Source organism: Miniopterus natalensis, chromosome 9 (genome assembly GCF_054644295.1).
Source record: "Miniopterus natalensis isolate mMinNat1 chromosome 9, mMinNat1.hap1, whole genome shotgun sequence".
NCBI lineage: Eukaryota > Metazoa > Chordata > Mammalia > Chiroptera > Miniopteridae > Miniopterus > Miniopterus natalensis.
Genome location: NC_142089.1, coordinates 52,523,088 through 52,545,998, shown reverse-complemented (window position 1 = coordinate 52,545,998; position 22,911 = coordinate 52,523,088). Strand labels below are relative to the sequence as shown.

General features: G+C 37.1%; 1 protein-coding gene across 1 annotated transcript in view; it reads left to right on the top strand.

Annotated features, from left to right (window-relative positions):
• The first annotated feature begins 872 nt into the window (after positions 1-872).
• TTLL7 (tubulin tyrosine ligase like 7) overlaps positions 873-22,911 on the top strand; it is a 115,909-nt gene continuing 93,870 nt past the window's right edge. The window contains exon 1 of the mRNA XM_016220657.2: positions 873-948. The gene's annotated coding sequence lies outside the window, so the exon portion shown is untranslated. The remainder of the gene's footprint in view (positions 949-22,911) is intronic.

The window sequence follows — 22,911 nt, the reverse complement described above, 5'->3', positions numbered from 1 at the left end:
TGAACCACAAATACTTTAAAATTCATTTCATAATCTTCTTTAGATCTGTATGTTAAAATGGTTTCCTAAATCTGCATTTTCCAAACTGCTGTGGTTCAACGTTTTCCGAGCAGTCACCCCCGGATTCAAAACTGTCCCTTACTTCCCAGTGTCTATCTACAAAGGACCGAGCCTCGCTCGATTTTATTTTCTAACTTTCGAGCTGCCTGGGATAACCTTTTATTCTTCGCTCCACTAAGATGCTGGGATACAAGACCCGAGGAGCCCCTTCAGCGACTCCGGACGCCCAGCTCTGCGTTGCGGGAGGACGCGCCGCGGGAACCGGCGCCCAGGCCCGCGGGGGGACACGAGGCGGCGCGAAGGCGGGGCCCGGCCAGCGCCCCTTCGCATCCTCCGCGCGGGGCCACCGCCCAGGGGCCACCGCCCAGGCGCCCCGGTTGCTAGGTCCTCTGTTTGCGGCGTTCTAAGGGCGCCCGGAGCGGGACCAAAGCAAACCGGAGGGGTGGTGGTGCCGGAAAAGGCCGAGGACTGTCCCCTGTAAACAGCCAGGAAAAGCAGCGGCTCCTCCGTGGGTGCCCCTGCTCCCCAGCTCTCCCGGGACAGGGGGTGCTTCAGCTTCCCGGCTCCTTGGTTGCTCCCAACCGTCGCCGCCCCGATGCGCTCTGGGCGCCTGCTCCGCTCCGCACGTCGCGCACCCCCGGCCGCAGCCCGAGAATGGTCTGGCCCGCGGGCGGCCGCCACCCCCTTCGGCGGCGCCAGCTGCTCCAGCTGCTCCGGGTCGAGCGCCCGATCCCCCAGCCGTGGCTGCCGCGGGCGGTGGGCGGGCGGAGGAGCGCACCGACCACCCGCTCAGCCTGCGGCCGGGGCGGCCGCCCGCGGGAACCGGGAGCCCCGAGCGACCGCCTGCCGCGGGGAGGCGAGGACCCGGGCTGGGCTCGCCTCGCCCTGGTGAGTACCTGCTGCCCGGGTGGCCCGCCCTGGCCCCTTCCCCCCCCCCCTTTCATGTACCCACGCCCGCGAGGTCTCGGTCATTGATCTGGGGACGCTGCCCTTCGCGGGCGCAGCAGGACCGGGAGCTGCGGCTGTTAGTGCAAATGATTCAGCACCATTCGTGCCCCAGAGGTTTGGGCATAATGGGGACGGCGGGGACGAGGTCAGTTGTGCGCTCACCCCGGTTTCTAGGCTCTAATTGAAAGCCCGGGCCGGCGGGGTCAGGTGGGGTGAGCCAGGAGGCTCCCTGCTGGCTCGTGTGAAATCCATCCTCTCCCCGCAGCCTGCTGGTGCGTTTGCGGGCAGTCTTCAAAGTGTGTCAGATTTGTGTCTTTTTCACACCTGCCAGTGAAGTCTAGGGCTGTTGTGGATACGTGTTTCTCTACTTCTTGCCCCATTAGATGCCTAATAGATGCCATCATCCACTTAATTTTACATCACATGGCATTCCCCCGCCAACGTGTGAGAAAGATGCTGTTATCAAAGTTTTCTTGTGTTCAGGATGGGTTTGATTGGTCCTGGCATAGGAGGAAAAGACTTAAGGTAGAAAATATTTTCAAAGCATATATATATAATATATATATATATATTATATATATGTGTGTGTGTGTATGTGTGTGTGTGTGTGTGTGTGTGTGTGTATATATATATATATATATATATATAACATTTCATTAAATCATCACAACATTCCAGAACCAAATGTAGAAAGTGAGGGGCAGGAAAGTTAAATTATGTGCTCAAGGTCACAGAACAGGAATTTGAATACAAATCTTTATGACCCTAAAGCCCACGCATCTTTCACTGTATGAAGAAGTTGTTTATCCACGTGTACGTATGCTGTATGGTCTATTAAACAATTGATTTTCATAGGAGTAATCTCAAACTACAGCAACAGCAACCTGTAAACTTACTGTATGTGGAATTACTGTTCTTTAGTGTGAAAGAGTATGCTTTGAACTATGTGGGGGAAAAACACTATTTTCTTTGAGAGCATATGTCAGAAGGTAGCATCTGGACGACACTGCATAGGAGAGCTAGGTCATACCAGGAGATGGTCAACACATTTTTGACAGTGATATATGGGGGCTGCTCAAGTGTTGGCGAAATCAATCAGGGTATTGTTTTCTTTTTTAAACTTTAAGAAAACATTTGCAGTAAGAACAGTTATCTAGCTCGTGGGGTGTGTGACAGAACTGTTTTTGTGCGACATGTTACCCGTTATAAGGTGACAGATAAACCCAGACTAATGTTATTTGATGCATTACAGTTCTGTGACTTGGCATAGCAGGCGATAATTCCATTTTACAGACTAAGGGACTGAAATACAGAGAAGGTTCAAGATCACACAGTGGTGGGATCTGGACAAAAAATATATGTTGTAGCAAAATGTAGTTCTGTATAGTGGGAATTGATTTGTTTTGGCCCTGCCCTTCAGAGTCAGCAATTAATTATATGGACCTTGTGTGCTCCTTCTTCAAAAATAATAGTGGCTAGGTTTTTCTTTGTCCCTTGCTTGGTCATTTGACTTGCTTTCATTTATGATTTATGTATTCTCTCTCAAGATATGCAACTCTTGTTATTGTCTCAGGAGGCAGGTTGCTATAGTACAAATGCTCATAATCTCTTAAGTGCTGGAATGGTGTTTAATGGCAGACAGGAACATAGTCATCTTAGCTCATTGTTTCTAAAGTATTGAACCATTTGCATTGGAGAGTTCTTTTTAAAATTAATGGGGACATTGATAGACAAAAGCCCACTGCCTAAAGAAGGCCATAAAATGGAGGCGCGAATTTACATTTGTTGTTCTGACCAGACTGTAAGAGAAGTAGGGTGTTGTGATGAGTCTTAACTTTGATTTCTAGGAGGCCATTTCTTTTAGTTCGTTATATGGCTCTGTAGACTGTCCTGAACCTTGGTGTGAAACATCTTGTAGTCCAATCTGGTTAATCCGAAGAGGGACAGCAGAATGGTGTGAATGAATAAGCAAAAATACAATGCCGCTGCTATTTTTTTTTTTTTAAAGGAAAGTGCATGTTCTAGTGGTGGAAGGTCAGCAGGATATTTTAAAACTGGAAGCAACACATTTTATTTAGATATCATTACTGAGAGTGTGAATTTAATACAGACTTGGCTTTAGAACTGCCCCCCCCCCATGTATTTATTTGTCAAATGACTACCTTCTGCCGACCATCTGAATTTTTGACTTCAAGAAACTTAAAGTCTAGCTGGGAAGATATTTAGTTATATATGAGTAATTAACAAAATGATTAGAATTGACTTAATACCAGAAAAAGGTGATTAGCAAACTTGAGTGCTATGCCAATACCTTCAGGAGAAGGAGAAATAGTAGAGGGTGATCAGAGCTTCAGGAAAATCTTCATGGGTAGAAGTGAATTCAGTAACTGAGAGATGGGAAGGATTTTGATAGCCAAAGAGAAAGCCAGAAGAGAGGTTCAGCTGAGAAGTGCACATATACACGTTTGGACACACCATGACAAGTTATGAAGAACCTTGAATATCAGACACTGAAATCTGCTTCTTATCTGGTAATCATAGGGAACTAGTGTATATTTCTTTTCTTTTTTTTAAGTATTTTTATTGATTTATAGAGAGAGAGAAAGAGAAACATCAATGTGAGAGCATAACATGGATTGGCTGCTTCCTGCATGCCCCCTACCCGGGATGGAGCCCAAAACCTGGGCATGTGCCCAGGCCTGAATCGAACCACCAACCTTTTGGTGCACAGGCGACTCCCAACCAACTGAGCCACACCAGCCAGGGCATGGTGTATGTTTCTGGGCAGGCTCAGTTTCTCTTTGGCTGGTCTTGCTCACATTCTCCATATTCCTTGTTCTAAATGCCCTTCCAGAAAATGGTATATTTCCTTGCTACAGATATTAAAAGGATTAATTTCAACTAAACCAAGAAAAAGCTTTTATGCAAGTACAAGTTTTCTAAGGAAGTTTGCCTTTTTAAAAGCTTTCCCTCTCTATTATAGAATTATGAGCAATTTGGAAATTATAAGAATATACAGAGGGAAAAAAAAATCACCATAATCTTACTAATTAAAGACAACCACTATTAATAATATTTTTATGTGTTTTCTTCCACTCTTTTTTCCATGCATAGTTTTAATCATGCTATGTATATTACTTTTTATATATTTTTTACTTTAAATTTTATAACATTAATTTTCACTTAATTACAGTTGGACAGTGAACATTTAAAATGCCTATATTATTTCCATTAGGTTGATGTAGCATAATTTTCTAATCTTTCCTCACAGGCACTATATTGTTGATAGAAATAAACAACAGTGTGATGAATATCTTTGTTCATAAGCCCTTTTCTGTATTTTAGAAATCCGTTCCTTAAGATAGAGTCTCAGAAATAAAATTTCTGGGTCAAAATGTATGACTTCTTAGTTTGACTTTTTAAAAAAGGAGATACAATGGACATAAAACATTATATTAGTTCAAGGTGTGAAACCGAGCAAGTCAAAAGAATGTCTGTAGCCACCCGTGTTTGCAGTGAGTCAATGAGAACTGCCACAAGGCTTTGCAGTGGAGAAAGATTGGTTATTTTATTATGAATGTTGCCACCCAGGAGAACAGGAAGCTGATGCTCAAAAACCGGAACTCCTCTACGGTTTACAGACGAGGTTTTACAGAGCAAACTTCATGAGTGATCCTGGGTAATGGGTCCAGGGTCGTGGGCTGTGCTGATGTCAGTTTTTATGCAAGTTTCAGCAGTTTGATTTCTTCAGCTCCTGGTGGCATCTTGTCCACGTCTACCTGACTGTGGCTAAGTGGTTTCTAACAAAGAGGTCTGTAAGACATCTTGGGATTATGAGTTAGTGACATTATTTTAGGAGCAGAAAGAAAACAGATACTTCATGCTTAACAGGCTACATTCTTATCTTAAGCAGAGTATGCCTTCTAAAACTTGCTGTATAAGCAGGCCTACAGGACCTTGGACATGACTACATTCCAGTGTAGCTCTGGCTCTTAAAAAGTGCTCATTTAATAGTTTAATTAAAAGTTAAATTCTGATGTATCTAGTCTGTTATGATTTGCAGTCTGATTCTGGTATACAACTTATTTATTTTATATTTGTAGATATTGTGAAATGATCACCACAAAAATCTAGTTAATATTTCTCACTACACATACATAGTTAAAAAAAATTTTTTTTCTTGTGATGTTTATGCAGGCTTTGAAACTCTACTGGATTCTGTATTTTCTCTTTGGAACATTTGCATATTAAGTATAGGATATTTACATATTCATAATAACACTTAATCTTGTCCATGGCTCCTCAGATTACACTCTTTCAGGCCACCTCTTTTGACTAGAAAGACTGGTTAAATCCTGGGAACTGGGAAAAAGGCAGTCATTTGGGGACACTGAGGGAAAAAGATGTAAATAAAGTTGGAGAACAGGTTTGGTGAGAGTGACCAAGAGTTTATAGCCAGAGAAGGTGTTATCATCTCCACGTACCACATGTTGCTAGTGGGAGTGGGCTCCTTGTGGTATCTTAAGAAAAGGAATTTTCGGAGACTTGCATGGAAGGATGAGGTATTGTAGAAAGCTTTATTTCTGTAAACTCAAATCCGAGTTTCCTTGGCCTCATTTCCCTTTGTTGGACTAAGGAAGAGGTATAGCTGTGGCTTCAATAGGGCTAGAATCAGAGCCAGTGTCCAGAATTTTTGCTCCATATTGGGGCTGTGTCCACTCTAGCATCAGGCTAGCTTAGTTTATGTTCCCAGTTGCAGTCCATCAGTCCATTACATGTGGGGTCCCCAAAGCCACATGGCTATGGAGGAAACATGGGCAAATTCAAGATAGGCAAGAGAGCGAGCTCCTTTGTTTAGGGGATTATGTATCCCAAAATTTTCACTGGCTTGCAATGGCCCTACCTCTTCTGGCCAATGATTTCTGTTTCCAGGTTTGACTGACAAACATCTACCCTAGTCATTCTGACTCACTGTGCATGAGTTCATCTCCCCTTTGTTGGACACCTTCCCCAGTGACCTGCAGGGAGGGAATGGGCCAATGGTTCCCTGGGGAGTGTGAAATTTCAGCTTCCTGGTGAAGCTGCCCAGATCTCAATGCCTGTAATGTCTGGCCTTCCTTTTGCTCTTTTCCTATTATTAATAACTAGCTAATTACAAGGATTTTAAAGGGACATATGTGATAGACTGCTTTCTGGTCTTAATATTGTATTTGTGGATTTTAATGCCCCCTCCCCCAATATCTATTTAAAACTTCAGCTTCTTTCACCCTTCTATATCAGATTTCCAACTCTCCAGCTTTAGAATCTTGCCATTGCAAAGCTTATGAGTTCACTCTTGCACTCTGATGTGGAGAATGCGCATAGCTGAGGGCAGGAGTTCCAGTCTTCCCAGTTATCAGCAGAAGCCTTGGTTACAAGATACAGAAGTGTGGTGGACAGTGAAGGCCCCCCCCCCCCCCCCCCCCGCCACCTTCCCCATGAACATTGCCAGAGATGGCCTTTAAGAACAGCAATCCACCTGAACTTCCTCCCACTCTCCTTGGGAAGCCATTGAGGCAGGGAGCCCTTAAATGTGAGGACCAGTGGAAGGGGAGTCAGCAGATAAGAATGTGTCTTGAGAGCACAAGTAAGGAGCAGAGAGGCAGGTTCTTATTATATTCTACCTGTCCTGGGAAATCTGAAATGAAATAATGAAAACTGAAGCATCACATTACAAACCAAAAAGAGAGCTCCCCTTTTCAGGACCTGGCAGGTGATTTCTGGTGGAAGCAGGACATTGAGGTAGGCAGAGTATTTTGGGGCAGAATTTGTCCTGTACTTAGTTGGGACTTATTATTTAGAACAGTTTGCTTAAACTTGTAGAAGTTGGTAAATCTATTTCTGTTCCTCTCAGTCATTATCTGTCAGAGTTGAACTGGGCTTAGACAACAGTTTTCCCATGGTTGTTAAAAAAACCTTAAATTTAGATAGACTTGCCTATTTATCCTCCACTACCCCTTATTTTCTAGTTTCTATTTGACATTTATTTGCTAACATACTCGCATATTACATATAGCAGTTGACAAAGCCAAGGTGTTGGGATTGTTTAGGCTCTGGGAATGTGAGTAATAAATACATTTTTTTCCTTTTTTTCTTTCACTTTTTACTTGCAAGCAAGTGGTTGGCCTATGTTTCTTTGACTCCTTTGAAAGTTTAAAGTTAGGTGGTCAAGTGGTCACTGGGTCTCTTCTGGCGCTGCCCTAAAGGTCTCTGAAAACCCCTTCCTTTGGAAATTGATGATGGTTAACTGGGTTTGCTGAATTATCCACATTCTTGGGTTGTGGCACCCAAGCTTTCAAACTTCTGTCTTATTTTTGTTCCTCTGCTTAGCTGTGTTAAATGGAACACTGTATTTGACAAAGGATTATTTTGAACATTTCTCTCTCTATTTTGGAAGTCTGAACTCATGCCACATCTAATCAACAAGATGACAGTAACTTGTTCTTATAAAAATTCCCCTCTCTCCTCCATTAGTGTATTTGCAGTCAAGTTTACTTTTCTAAGTAAATTGAACATTTGTAGATTTAGAAGATGGATCAGCAGTAATTCAGGCAGCAGCTTCAAGACTATTTCAAGGCTCTGTTTGATTAGATTTTTTAGGGCTGCTTAGGCATATGTCTCATTTAGGGTAGTACTATCTTTTGCAAGAGAAGTGACTCCACTTAAAATTTATTTGTTTAAAATCTGCTTTACTTGGCGTTGTCCTAATACTAGGTTTGACTGTCTTTGTGATATGAATGGTTATGCATGTGTATTGGTAGGAAAAGTTAGCAACTGTGGATTTAACTTGAACCATTGCATTTTATGGGAAAATTTTTATGTGTAATTATATCATCACTATTATTTAAAATCTATTTCTTCAAGGTCCTTAATGAATGAACCCTGCAACAATGTGTGACATTCATAATGATTGCTAAAAAATCAGGACAATAATTTTAGCACACATCTCAGTTTATATTTAGAATCAGTCAGCCTACAGTTACCTAACAAATATGTGCTAGATACTCTATAGTCAGCTCACTGTACATGAAACCAGATGGAGCATTTTCATTTAGCTTTAGGTTTGATGACATTCAAGATTATAATATTTAGTTACTTAGCATCTCTTAATCTAGAATACTAAAGATTGGCAGATATTATTTCTTTCCTCCATTTTAACAGTGTGAAAGTCAACCTGGAGAGATGAAAACAGGCAAAATTCACATGAAAAATCACAGTAGGAAAATTCACATGAAGAATCACAGCTGCCCCTTTTAGAAAGAAGAAAACAGGCAAAATCCACATGAAGAATCACAGTAGGAAAATTCACATGAAGAATCACAGCTGCCCCTTTTAGAAAGACGAAAACAGGCAAAATTCACATGAAGAATCACAGTAGGAAAATTCACATGAAGAATCACAGCGGCCCCTTTTAGAAACTAATTTTGATATTAGAAGTTAGTATATTTCTTCAGGTATTTACGTTTTCCTTGATTTCTTTTATGATCATTTTATAATTTTCATTATACATATCTTGAATTTCATTTTCTTTGGAACAACTGTAAATGATATTGCATTTTAAATTTCTGTTTCCATTTCTTTGTTGTCAGTATATAGAAATGCAATTAGTTTTTGTGTGTTGATGTTGTATCTTGAAACCTTACTGAACTCACATTTTGGGACTATAGATCCTTTTAGCTTTTCTTTTTTTTAAATATATAGACAAAATGTCATCTGAAAACTGAGATAGTTTTCTTTCTTTCCTTTCAATGAGTATGCCTTTAATTTTTCTTGCCTTATTGCAACAGCTAGAGCTTCTAGTACTGTGCCAAATAAGAATGGTGAGAGTAGACATCCTTGCCTTGTTTCCAGTCTTAGAAGAAAATTATTCTGTTTTACTGTTAAGTATAATGCTAACTGTAGGTTTTTTGTAGATGTTCTGTTAGATTGAGGAGCTTCCCCCTCTCTTCCTACAGTACTGAGACTTTTTATCCTGAATGGATGGTAAATTACATCAAATGCTTTTTATGCATCGGTTAATATGGACATATGGTTTTTTATTAGCTTGTTGTGCATTGACTAATTTTTGAATAGTGAATCAGCCTTGCACACATGGAATAAATCCCATCTGATTATATATATACACACATATATATACATATGTATACACAGATATATACATACATACACATACTTTGTTACATTCAATTTGCTAAAAATTTGTTAAAGATTTTTGCATTTATGTTCATGAGAGATATTGATTTTTAGTATCGTTTTTGTTGTGTTTTTTAAATTTAGTTTTGGTTGTTAGAATACTACTGGCTTCATATGGTTCTAAGAAACTACCACTTGTTGAGTTTTGGTATTGTATCAAATTCAAATATCTATAATTACCTGAGAAGGCAACTACATATCTCTGTAAGGCCAAATTTTTTATATACTTCAACCAAAATAATTTACCAGAATAAATGCAGAAGCAAGATATTAAAGAAATTTGATAAAGTATAAAACAATGCCACTCACTCCTTTTTTAAAAATTATAGCTATTTTTAATAAAGTTGTTTTTGATAACATGTAATGTTTTTATTATTGTTATTTTAAAATGAATCAATAAAGACCTTAAACATTTATCAGTTTTAATTTCTAATAGGGTAAATATTGATAGGTATAACCCCTCCCCCACAAAAAAAAACCTCAACAAAATTTAAAGATTGTAAGGAGTTCCAACACCAAAAAGTTTGAGAATCACTACTGAGACAACCAAGGCAAGGAGAAAGTTGAAGACAGAGGCAAGAGTGTGTGCATCTTATGCTTGACATTAGTTTAACCAAGTTGTTCCATGTGCTTGTTTCCTTTCTCCACTAATTCTTTTCACAAAAGAAGCTTTTCCCCCACAATGACTCACTGATATGTACTTTCTGTCCTAGAATAAATATGGTAAATAGACCAATAGAGCTTCACAATGCAATCTTCACCAAATGAAACCCCTCAAATTATTCCCATCCTAACTTTAACAAATACCATATATGGACATATAACTATATTTTGTTATAAATTATAATATAATAATATGAACTCAGTGATGAATTATGCAAGGATGAATTAATTTAGAATGTTTTATTAAGGTTTGACTCTCAGATAGTACAAGAAATATTTGAATTACTGTCCTTTTATTTTGATTATTGTAAATGGCTTTTCTTTTGTACTTTTCCTCAGTACTTTATTAAGGCATATTTTTCTATATAATAAAATATACAACTTGGTGAGTTTTTAAAAGATTTTGGTAAATGATCTTGCAGCTAAGTAGTTTGCAGTAGTATGAACATGCAAGATGAGGTGAAAAAGAGTCTAAGAATATCAGTGAGGGAAAAAATAAGATGAAGTGAGCTAAGGAAGACATCGACATTAGCTTACGAAATCCGCATTCTGAAATTGTGTATGTTTATTAGAGCTAGTCCCATATCTAATACTGAGTTTTCTATCTTCTAGGCAAGGGGGAAACACAAAAAGTTTAATGATTAATGGAAAAGCTCATTAATGAGAAAAACAAACCAATTGCCTAAGAGGAACAAAGTTGTGTCTGTATAGAATTCAGAGTGAAATTTCTGCTATATAGTTTCTTTTAAAGTGGATTCCTTATAGTATAAGGCAAAATGCCCTCAACATTGTTACTGTGAAATTCAACAGGATTTGTTGGGCTGTTTTTTATAATGTCCTTCAACAGAGGCCTGTGGTGTGGCTCTGTGTCTTTGGGGGAAATAACCTTTCAAGATCTGATTATTTTCTTTTCTGACATAAGCATAATATTTGCCTTGAGAGCATTGAGATGCAGGTAAAGATCATAGTATGTTCTTAATAAATATCAATTCTTCTTCTTAAAGCAGTTCTGTTACGGTGGCTGTGATGAGCAATGTGGTGTAACCCAAGTATAAAAGTCTCTGATGACCTGGCTTAATCCAGGAATGGATTGTACAGTGCCTTAGAGAAGGGAAGTTCTACATATTTTTTTAATTCCTTCATACATATATTTTTCTTACCTAAGCCTTTGAGGGGCAATATATTTGAGATTTTATTTTCTGAAAATAAAGTATGGTCACCTTTCTTTTTGAGTGCTCACAGGAAAAAGAAGGGCCCAGATATTTCCTGTTCAAACTGGATAATTCAGTGCAATGGTCATGGTCTTAGGTTTGGAGTCAATTACATGTGTGTTGAATAAGTTTATATTCTAGCTCCCATTACTGTCTTGAAATGATATACAACTAATTTGATAATAACATAGCTAAATATCTTTCATATCAGAAATTTCTGTTTTCATCACTGCCAGATTGGAGTTTCCAGGTTTAAATAAGTGCTCATTTATTTACAATATATAAAATAATATATATTAATTATATAATTATTAGTTAATAATTACTAATATATAGTATTATATGTTTTGATAATATAATAAACTATAATTCATGTTTACATCTCCTTCTCCAGATACCAAAACACCTCCTGCTTTATTAGAATGCCTTTTGGTATAATTTTGACTTAAACTGACTCTTTAAAAATGAGTTATATAATGAACTATAAAAATCAATTATAAAGATATTTAAATATTTAAATATTAGATTTTTGCTACCAATTTATTAGTCTTGCTTTCATAGTTGAGATTAGTAGTTTCTAATAGGAAAACTAGATGAATGTTTGAGTTCTGGCAAAGAGTATTCCTTCTCTATAATATGTAAGTTCTTCTGCCTCCCTCCCTCCCTCCCTCCCTCCCTCCCTCCCTCCCTCCCCCTTTCTTTTCTTTCTATGATTATAATTTCTCTGTCTGAGTTAAATTTTGATTAGCATTCTGGTTTAAGGTCCTTTTGTTAGGCCGTGTCCTCTAATTTGTGCGCTCTTGTTTGTGAGGAGCCAGCTAGCTCAAGGACTGGGAAGACGAGAAAAAAGCTTCTCTGGTTCCTACAGTCCCCTGGGCACATTTGTAACTTGATCTCCCTTCTGACTGGTGTCTGCATCATTTTTATCCCGATGGTCCACTTAAACAGCTGCCTCAGATTCCGTAATAGGTGATGGGTTATTATTTTAACTCTGTGAAATTTAGTTGTGTATTTGGTAGGTAAGAGAGATGTTATGTAAAATCAAGGAAAAAAAGTAATTCATTGTTTGGTTATAGGCTTCCTGGAGGGAGATATATTCAAAGTATAAACCAAATATTTAGCATAGTGTAGGTGAAATAGTCATATAAATCTTGTTAATGGAATTAAATTAATAAGGAAAACCATTGCTGTAAACATACCAAAATTGTCCAGTCTTGGGACCACAGTAAGTAAGGCTTTGGAAATTAATTGTACTCTCCCCCGCTAGCTCCTTTTCTGGCCTGAAAGAATCACATTTAAATTGAAATTCAAATGTAGGAAACTGAGTTTTGCCTACTTCCAGCCCTTCTGTCTCTGCTTGAAGAGAGAATACTTGGCTTATGCCCAATTCTTTACCCTCTTTGGACATCATCAGAACTGTAGATGCGGCAGCCTGTTTTTTCCTGAGATGAATCAGCGGTGCTGTCTGCCAGTCGGCTCCAGCCACGCTTGGCTGTTGACTAATAGTTGGGCCCGTAGTGTTAAGTGAAGCTGCACAAATTAGAAGACCATAAAGTCATTTGATTTGAGCCAAAAACTTGAAACAAAAAAATGGTATGTGATTTTCTTTTTCACATTTAAGATTGTATAAGTTTGTAACTAGGAATATTGAAGATTAACTTTGCAGAAAGACTGGCAAAGACTTGGATTCTCAAAATAGATTTTTATGGAGCATGATCTCTGCAGTGCTTCCAATTTTAATTCTCATTTCTATCTGATTACAATTTAAAATTACTTTCTTCTGATGCCAAATAATTTTAGTTCTATTTTAAAGTTATATAGTTTCCATACTAACTGGCACCTACTATATACAGTGAATGATTTGTGTTAAATGTTTTAATTAGATCACTGTGATAATATTGGACTTTTGTCTGATTAGGGATATAAAATATTAAAACCATATATTTGTTTATATACATGTATGCATGTATATACAATATATATTTTTAAAAGGCTTTTCTTTAATAATCAAATAGTCCTAGTATTTCAATAAAGTTAAGATATTGAAAAGACATAAAATGCCTTTTAGATGAATATAGATGATAAAAGAGTTGGATGGTGTTAAGAAGTTAAGATCAAGAGAGAATAAATGCTTGTTTTTTTCTTTTTGTTTGACGTTTTAGTAGAAATGTTTTTTCCCCATTACCACACATAAAATGGAAACAAACCACAACTTAATGTATTTTATTTGGTAAGTGTTCAATAAATATGTTTAATTAAAAGCAAGAGTGGAAACAAGAATTGGAAAAATCAGTTTAATATTAAAATAGATGAGAGAATAGGCTGGTATAAACAGTATAGGCTAATCCAGTAGAGCTACTTTTAAAGTTTGTCTTCCTTCTTTGATGTAATCTTTGGCAGAGCAGAGTATCATCTAGACTAAGTGTGGATAAGCCAGATATCAAAGTAATTCTAGTGATAATTTGTGATTACTCAGAAAAATGGGAGATGTGATTTATTCTTAATTTATAATTCGTTTCACCAAAATTTCATGAGTACAATAATGGAGAGCTGCTGTACCTATTAAAAAAATTAAGCTCCACTATGTATCAGGCTCTGTTTTGTTCGTATTGCTCAGAGAGGCACTCCCCTTTCCAATGAAGAGCTTTAAAGCAAGTGCTTTAAAAATGTGATACAGTGTGGTAGATGTAACAGTGGTGATGTACTGAAGGACAGTTAATTCTGGAGACAGAAGGAAAGAGGGGACAACTAAGCTGTGCTTGAATGGTGGGTAGAGAAGAAAAACATCCCAGGAGTAGACAAAAACACAAATAAGTATATGCAAATTAGAAAATGAATAACATTTTTAGGATTTTCTTTTTAATTTCATGATTTTACCTCTAGTTAGAATATCTTTCAAACATAACTGGCTGTAACTCATGGTAATAAATACAATTTACTTCTTGCCATAGTATATATACACGCCCCCCCCCATGAGTAAGTTTCAAAACTCAGTACATATTAATACTTTTTATACTATATGCAATGCAGTCGGGCACTGTTATATTTTCATCTAGTCTATTCTATTAAAAATGTTTATTCAGTCACACTAAATTGTTTTCATTGCCCTCTGTGGGTCATAGTCTGTATTTAAAAACAAAACAAACAAACAAACAAACATGCCTATACTAGAGCTCAGAATTAATAAGGAGGCCCCTTTAGTACCCAATGAGCATATCTGCAAAGAACTATATGGCTCTTTCAAGATTGTAAGAAACATACAGATGGCTTTAGTGTATTTGCAGTTCAGAAGGCCACATGGTATAGTACAAAGGTCTTGAGAATACTTGTCCAAGTCTTGAACAAGTTATCAATCTCCCTGAATCTCAGTTTTTGCATCTGTAAAATAGAATTAATAAAACAATTTATCAGGACTAAATGAAATAACACATCTATTTTAACATGGCTCTCAAACTTGGCTGTACATTTAAATCACATGGGAGCTTTAACAAATTTCTATGCTCAGGCTGCATCCCACACCAATTTAATTGGATGTTTGGGGCTGGGACCCAGGCATCAGTATTTTTCTTCAAAAATATTTTTATTGATTTTTAGAGAGAGCAAGGGAGAGGGAGAGAGAAAGAAACATCGATGTGAGAGCGAAACATTGATCAAGCCTGTAACCTGTGCATGTGCCCTGACCGGCAATGCGACTGGCAACCTTTTGCCGCACAGATCGATGCCCAGCCAACTAAGCCACATCAGCCAGGGCATCAGTATATTTTTTTAATTTTTGAAACTTTATACTACTTGAATAGCAACTCTCCATATCCCCATCACTCCAGCCCCTGGCAAACCACTCTGTTTCTGCTTGTTTGACTATTTTAGAATCCTCATAAAAAGGGTATCATGCAATATTTTACATTTATGACTTATTTCATTTATCATAATGTCTTTCAGGTTCATCCATATTCTTACCTATGGCAGGTTTTCCCTTTTTAAAGCTGAATAGTATTCCACTGTATGCACACAGCACATTTTCCTCATCTAGTCATCCATCAGTGAACATTTTGGTTGTTTATATATCGTGGTTGTAAATAATGCTGCAGTGAGAATGGGAGTGTAAATATCTCTCTGTAATCCTGATTTCAGTTATTTTGGATAAATACCCAGAAGTGGTATTGCTGGATCATATGGTAGTTTTATTTTAAATTTTTTGAGGAACCTCCATACTGTTTTTCATAGTGGCTGCACCATTTTATATTCCCAACACTGTGCAAGGGTTTCAGTTTTTCTCATGCTCACAAATACTTGTTATCTTTTGGGTATAGCCATTCTAACAGGTGCGGGGTGATATTTCATTGTGTTTTTGATTTGTGTTTCTCTGATAGTGATTTTGAGTATCTTTATATATACCTGTTGGCCATTTATTTGTCTACTTTGGAGAAATGTCTATTCAAGTTTTTTTGCCCATATTAAAATTGGTTTATTTGTTTTTTGCTATCGAATTGAAGGAGTTGCTTATATATTTGAATATTAACTCCTTGCTAGATATATGGTTTGCAAATATTTTCTCCCACTCTGTAGGTTGTCTTTCCCCCTTTTTGATTATTTCATTTGCTATGCAGGAGCTTTTTAGTTTGTCGTAGTCTCACTTGTCTATCTTTGCTTTTGTTATCTGTGCTTTTGGTGTCATATCTAAGATATCATTGCTAAGACCACTGTTATGAAGTATTTCCCCTGTGTTTTCTTCTAGGAGTTTTATAGTTTCAGGTCTTATGTTTAAGTCTTTAATCCATTTTGAATTGAGTTTTTGCATGTGGTGTAAGGTAAGGGTCCAATTTTACTGTTTCACAAAAATGTGAATATCCAGTTTTCCCATTTGTTGAAGAGATTAACCTTTCCCCTTGACCATATTTACATGGGTTTATTTCTGGGCTTTCTATGTTCCATTGGTTTATATGTCTATCCTTGTTCCAGTGTTATAATGTTTTAATTACAATAACAGTAATAAAATGAAAGCATGAAGTGTGATGCCTTCAGCTTTATTCTTCTTTCTCAAAATTGTTTTGGCCTTTTGGAGTCCTTTATAGTTCCATATGAATTTTAGGATTGTTTTTTCTAGTGCCTTTGGGCTTTTGATAGGAATTGCTTTGAATATATAAATCATTTTGGGTAATATGGACAGTTTAACAATATTAAGTCTTCCAATCCATGAACATGGGATGTTTGTCTATTTATTTGTGTCTTCTTTAATTTCTTTCATCAACGTTTAATATTTTTTATGTATAAGTCTCTCATGTTTTGGTTACATTTATTCCCAGGTATTTCAAAGGATGTATATTTTTTAAAGCTCTTCTGCTGGTGCAGTCAATGTGTAAATGCCTGACTGTGAAGCCTGTATAGCACAATGTGTGGAACATGATAGGTATTTGGTACATGTCTGGTTCCCTTGATTAATGATATCAACAACAAAGTATAGCTAAGTCTCTTGTGGTGCTTACTGTTTTAGGCACTGCTCTAAGTACTTTTTATGTCATGTAGAAAATGCTGTGCTTATTATTATTCTATCAAATAATACAATAACATGGCTTAGATAAAAAGGGAGAGCGCTCTTTACTAGAGAGGAAAATGGCTGCATTTATCATTAGGAGTTCAGTTACCCATGTCATTATTTCAGTGAATTAGAGGACTTGGCTTTCATTGAACAGCCTCAAGGATATAGATTGAAAACTTTAAAAAGTATTTTAGGTCCTATTTTAAACCTTACACAATAGCTTACATGGCAAGTGTAACAGATCAATTTGATAAATACCGAAAATACATAGCAGTTCTAATTTTAGCAAAAATGTATTGATATTATGTGGTAGATTGTGACTGGTATGTACATTCCAGATAGTACAAACCAGTGAGCATTGACCTACAAATGCTTCTGCAGATCATCATTCACTTGATACCAAAATCTGTTAGGCTTAATACCGTGACGACAAGGCCATTTTTATGTTTTTATTAACAAGGTTTATATTTTTCCATTGAATTAAGTAGGACTATTGTCTGCTGGTATGCTTTTTTGATATTGTTGTTTGTGTTGATTTTGGTCTTAGAAATTTTATTTATTAATATTTGGTCTTAGAAAGCTTCTTATTAATTATTTTTCAACATGAGTTTTCTATAATAACTACTTTAAAAACATCTAAATAAGGATTTATTTCAAATATATAATCTATTTTCTTTGCATTTAGATAAGAATTTACTCATCTTATAATCTTTAGTTTGCTTCTTAGTTTTCATTGACAGTTTCTATAACGGTTACTGAGAAAACATTTTTTTTATGGATATGTGTATTTCTTATATTCAGTACACATTCAAAACAAATATTTTTCTTGCGCCAAGGAAATGGATTTATAAATTGCTACATCAATTTTGCTTAGATGAAATGCATGCTTATCTTACATTTTTCTTTGTGAATGTTTTCAACCTATTCAATTATTAAAACATTTGTAAGATACCTATACTTCTAAATTCAAATGAGTTAATAAAGGTAAGGCTCTTAGAATAGGGCTGGTGCTTAATAAGCGTTTAATACATGTTACTCACTGTCCCCTGCCAGTGACTTACAAAAAACGTATGATGAATAAGTTTATTATGGTATAGTCAGATATTTGCAAAAGAAATTAATGAATTTTGAGTGTTGGGACTGGCTAAAAGTTTGTATTCCTGTATTTAGGTGTCAGTGCACCTAAAAATGAAATGCTTGATATGTCAAGGGGCATCATATATTTAAAGTTGAAGTTAGGTATTAAACTTTGAAGTGCCTGATTCTAGGAAGGGAAATTAGTTTTTTGGAAGTTTTACAGATAATTTAGTTTAAAAAGCTTTGCTCTTAAGGACACTAAGAAAATTGAAGAATTGTAAACTTAAGGAATGCTTAATCCTTTACTCCTCAGTCTTTGTATACACAAGATTACATTCACTCAATTAAAACAGAACAGTTTTGAGGGGAAGTATTAGTAGAGAATGGAGAAACATTTTCTGAATGTAGGTTTTAAATGAAGGATTGTTCCCAAAGCATTCCAATATGACAAAACCGAAGCTGGGAAAAATCCACTGGGATTAGATCCCAGAGCTTGTGAGAAGTACGGAAGCCATTGTGTTATGAAGACTGACGTGTGTGTCAGTGGGGTTATTTGCCCTGTGGTCTCATTCCCCTATCATCATTCTCAAATTGTCTCCTTTGACCTTGTAAGAGTCTCATGTGATTGAAAATTAAACCCAGAAGGTGGTACACAGATAGGTTTCAGGACACCATTGTCAGAGACTCTGTGATTCACTTAGGTTAATAACTAAACATATTTTGTAGAGGCTAATGAAATTATATATTCCTGTGTGACTGAGAAAACTGGCTTGATTTTGTTGGAAAGAAAAATTTAACATTCAACTGCTTCCTCCCACCTTCCTTTTGTTTTTCTCCTTTACTTTATTTCTTCCTTCTTTCTTTAATTTCCTTAGAAAAATTAACTGCATCCTTCTGAAAAATGTTTCCATATAGTGAAAGGAAACTGTACATTTTTTTTTCTATTTTAGATTTTCTTTTATTAAAGGACTTGAGATGTTAAAGTGATGCTAATGAAAAACAAGCCATGGCATTGTTGACCACTAGCATAAAACTGTGTGGTTTAAGGCACTGTGCTCTGTCTTCCCATCAACTTCATTGATTTTTGTAAAGAACGTAGTGCTCATAGAGGGTGTACTCTAGAGGTCAGTCATAGTAAGAGCAATTTGGTGAATCGGAATATGGACAGCAGTGTAGGGGCGAATTTGAGGCTTGGATGCAGGGAGGTAGAGGGATGTAATTTTTAAGAAAACAATGATCTTGATAATGGAACTGGGTTCTAGCTTTAGCTGGTACCTAGCATGGCCTTAGGCAAGTCAACTAACTTTTTAAATCTTAGCTTCTTCATTTGTCAAATGAAAAAACAAACTTATTAAAACGGCCTTATGGTGTTATGAAGGGCTAAAGGATTTAGATTGTTAATGCCAATGCAAAACTGGTCTTTGCTCGAGTAGTAGGATGCCAGTCTCACCACTTATGGCAGGGTGTGGGCCAGCCGGGCTGGCAATTAGAAAGGACAATTAAACATGAACTAGAACCCACAAGAACAAACTAGAGCCTATATCTGACTCTTGCCCCTTCCAGTTTTGACAGTGTTGGTGACCTCAAAAAAGAGCTGGTGTTCTTGACCATGGGGCTGCACATGGTACCTGACCCCCAGGGAGTCTAGAAGTGCCAGGATTTGGGGAGGCTGAAGAAGATCTGGCAGGAGCTGGAGGAGCTGCAGGCTCAGATGCTGTCCTGTGCCTACAAGGGGAGCCAGCAGAACAAGAAGGCATCTTAGTTCCACTTTTTTCTTTTCAGGTTAATAATTGGAAATATTAGTGCCTTGTGCAGTTATTGCACAGATTGTTGGTGTCAAAATTGGATTTGAAAATGGATCACTCATGCATCAGTCATTGTTTTCCCTCTCCCCACCCAACTGCAGGCACTGATCCTGTTTCTCTACAGTCTCAACCCTTCGCCCCTGAGCTAATCCCGCCTAGGTCAAAGAATACATGAGGATTCTCAGCCCTTCCCAAGAGTGAGGCCTGACACGAGTTGTGCTATCTTGAACTAGAAGCTCAGGGATGGGACCTAGCAATCTTATTCAAGTCCTTCAGGAGATTCTGATGAACATTTAAGTTTGAGAATGGCCAGCACAGAATAAAAGCTTAAAAGGTGGTTGACATTTTCATTAGTTCTGTACACTTGAAATTTGGATGGTCAATCTGTTGCTATTTTTCATCACAGTTAAGATCACATCCATTGTAAGACACACCATTGTTTTATTTACTTGAGGAAAAACCCTCTGCAACTTCAACTATGAAACTACTTTTTTTCAGATACTGCAACTTTATTTTATGTATGTTGGAAGAGCCTTTTAAAGGTAATATTTAAAATACTACTTTCTACATACAAAAAGGAAAATACAAGTAAAATAGATCAATCAAGGCATGGTTTAAACTTCACATTCAAAGACAAGTAGTTCAGTCTCGTCTTCATTCAGCGTTCTCACTGTCCATGTTTTCCCATACAGCATCATCTCTGTGTCGTCAAGAGCTGGTGATACAACATTTCTTGAAAGAGTGTTCTTTTATTGTCTCTGGGTTTTTCTCTTAGTCTCTGGTACTGATTCTACAAATTTTGATGTGTATGCACAGGCAGTGATAATTATGCCAGGACTGCCACCTGGCTGGGACAGTGGTTATAAGATGCATCATAATTCTAGATGCTTTAAAATGTTAAAAAATGAAACAAAGGAGCATGGCTTAGAATCAAAGAAATATGGTGGTAATTATGGAATAGTTTATATTTGACTTCTATTTTCTCACTTCTATCCTAGAGATAAATCCTATAGACTATTCTTTATACAATTGGCCTCATCCATTCTTTTTATGCTAACCTGCCATCCTTAGTTTAGGCCTTGGCTATATTTAGGTTGGCATATCTTTTCCGCCAGAACCTTCTTGTCTTAAAGAATACTTAAAGTCACATTTTTAGTCTCCTGAAATGTAGCTCACACTGTGTGGAATAAGGAATGTATTAGTCAAGGCTCTCTAGAGAAACAGAACCAATAATATATATAGAGAGAGAGGAGGAGGGAGAGAGAGAAAATATGGATGAATGAATATGAATGAATTGGTTATGCAGTTGTGGAGGCTGGCAAGTCCAAAATCTGCAGGGTAGGTTGGCAAGCTGGAGACCCAAGAAAGACTTGATGTTGCAGCCAGAGTCTGAGGCTGATTTCCCTTTCTTTTGGGGAACCTCATTCTCTTTTCTCTTAAGGACTTCAACTGATTGGATGAGGCCCACCCATGTTTTGAAGATGCCATGTGCTGTGGAGAATGCAGAATATATGTACACTGTATAGAAGCTTATATTCTAGTTGTTTAAAGAAGACATTCAATTGAATATTTCATTAAATCAAATAAGAGCAGAAAACGGTAATGTTAGGTAGGGACTATTTAAAATTGCACACAGAGTTGCAATTCATCTGTTGTAAGATTCATCTTTTCTATGTTCTTAATGAAAGCAAATCTTTTTCTTTAGTAGGTTGACTGGTAAGATATAAATGACGCTTTTAAAAAATAATCTTTTGGTGTAAGTTCCATCAGTGTGACATTATCATCAAAACCAGTTCAGAACAGAAACAGATGACAATTTTGCAGTACATTGATTAAAATTATTCTAAATAATGCAAATGTTTTTCTAGTCAGGCTTGTATATATGGGTAATTTGGAATACTAGGTAAGATTAAAATATAGTAAATCCAATCCCATGAGGCAAAACTGAAAATCACCTTTGATGATTTAGCATAATCCTTAATTTGTAAAACTCAGATGCATGTGGATATATGGTTACATTATCATTATTCTGGATATTTAGGGTCAACTTTCATTCGTGAGTATAATTTGTAGTTGATCCAATTAGTATGTCAATATGTTTTGGATGAACTGCTGTCTTTTAGGTGATTTTGGATCTGCTAAGTCTCTTCTCTGAAATAAAAACGTACATGTTGAAGGCAAGAAACACATATATAATTTTTTCCCAGTGGAGCATTAAAACTTTTTTGTTGTTGCTTTTATTAAAAATGTAATGAAATAGTGAAAGGATTACTAAACTTTTAAACATTGTGATACATTTTTGTAATATTTATTCTGTGTGAGAAGGGAAGCTAGAGGTCAAGAAAAGAGGAACTATTGAAGAAAACCACTTTGTATTACTGTATTTGAGAGTGTACTGTCTGTGGGTATCATATTACTGTGTACTTGTTAACTTCAGGCACTGACTCTATCCTACATTCCATTACTATTCGTCAGAAGTAAAGACAAAAATAGTTCTTTTCTTCTGTATTGCTATAAATGGACTGGTTTCACTGCAGAGATTGTGGTGCCAGGTAGATACAGTGTTTTTAAAGGTGTGGAATGACTTTTGGGGGAAGATTCTTATTTTAAAATGAGTTAAACTTGTTAAAATATAGTTAAGTTAAATTAGTGGTTTTTAATAGTGGGCCTGTTAGATAAAGGCTATTAGTATTTTATTTTTTCCTCAAAAGTTGACCTTGTAAATTCACTTTGCACCTAGTTTAATGATTTAGAAACAAAATAGCCTTATGATTCCCCCCCCCCCCTTGAAGATCTTAGGGCCATACACTCAGCTTAGCTTAGCTGAGGGAGGCATGCGAGCATGATGCAGACCAGACCTCTACATTTTCCTATTTCCACATGGACTTTCTAATCTTGGCATGAATCTCAGACTGTGGCTTAATTTTACTGCAATTTAATTTAATTGGGAAGAATTCGAAAACTGTGACAAATTCACCTGGTTCTAGAAATTAATACAATGGAAAATTTCTTATGTCAAGTTCAAAAACCTCCTGAAGAATGTAACCCTCTGATATGGTAGCTCAGAAGTTTAGCTCCTGTATTCCAGGGTCTGTATTTGGGATTGAAGAATATGTAAATTAAAAGACTTTTTAAAGCGGCTGCCTTGGAGCCAATTGCCTCAAGAAGGAAATGCAGAAGGAAATCTCCTTACTTCACTTGACTTGTGGCATTTTAGGCAAATACATTTTTTTTTTTTTAAGTATATCTTTATTGATTTCAGAGAGGAAGGGAGAGGGAGAGAGAGAGAAACATCAGTGATGAGAGTCATTGATCGGCTGCCTCCTGCACGCCCCCGACTGGGGATCGAGCCCACAACCTGGGCATGTGCCCTGACCAG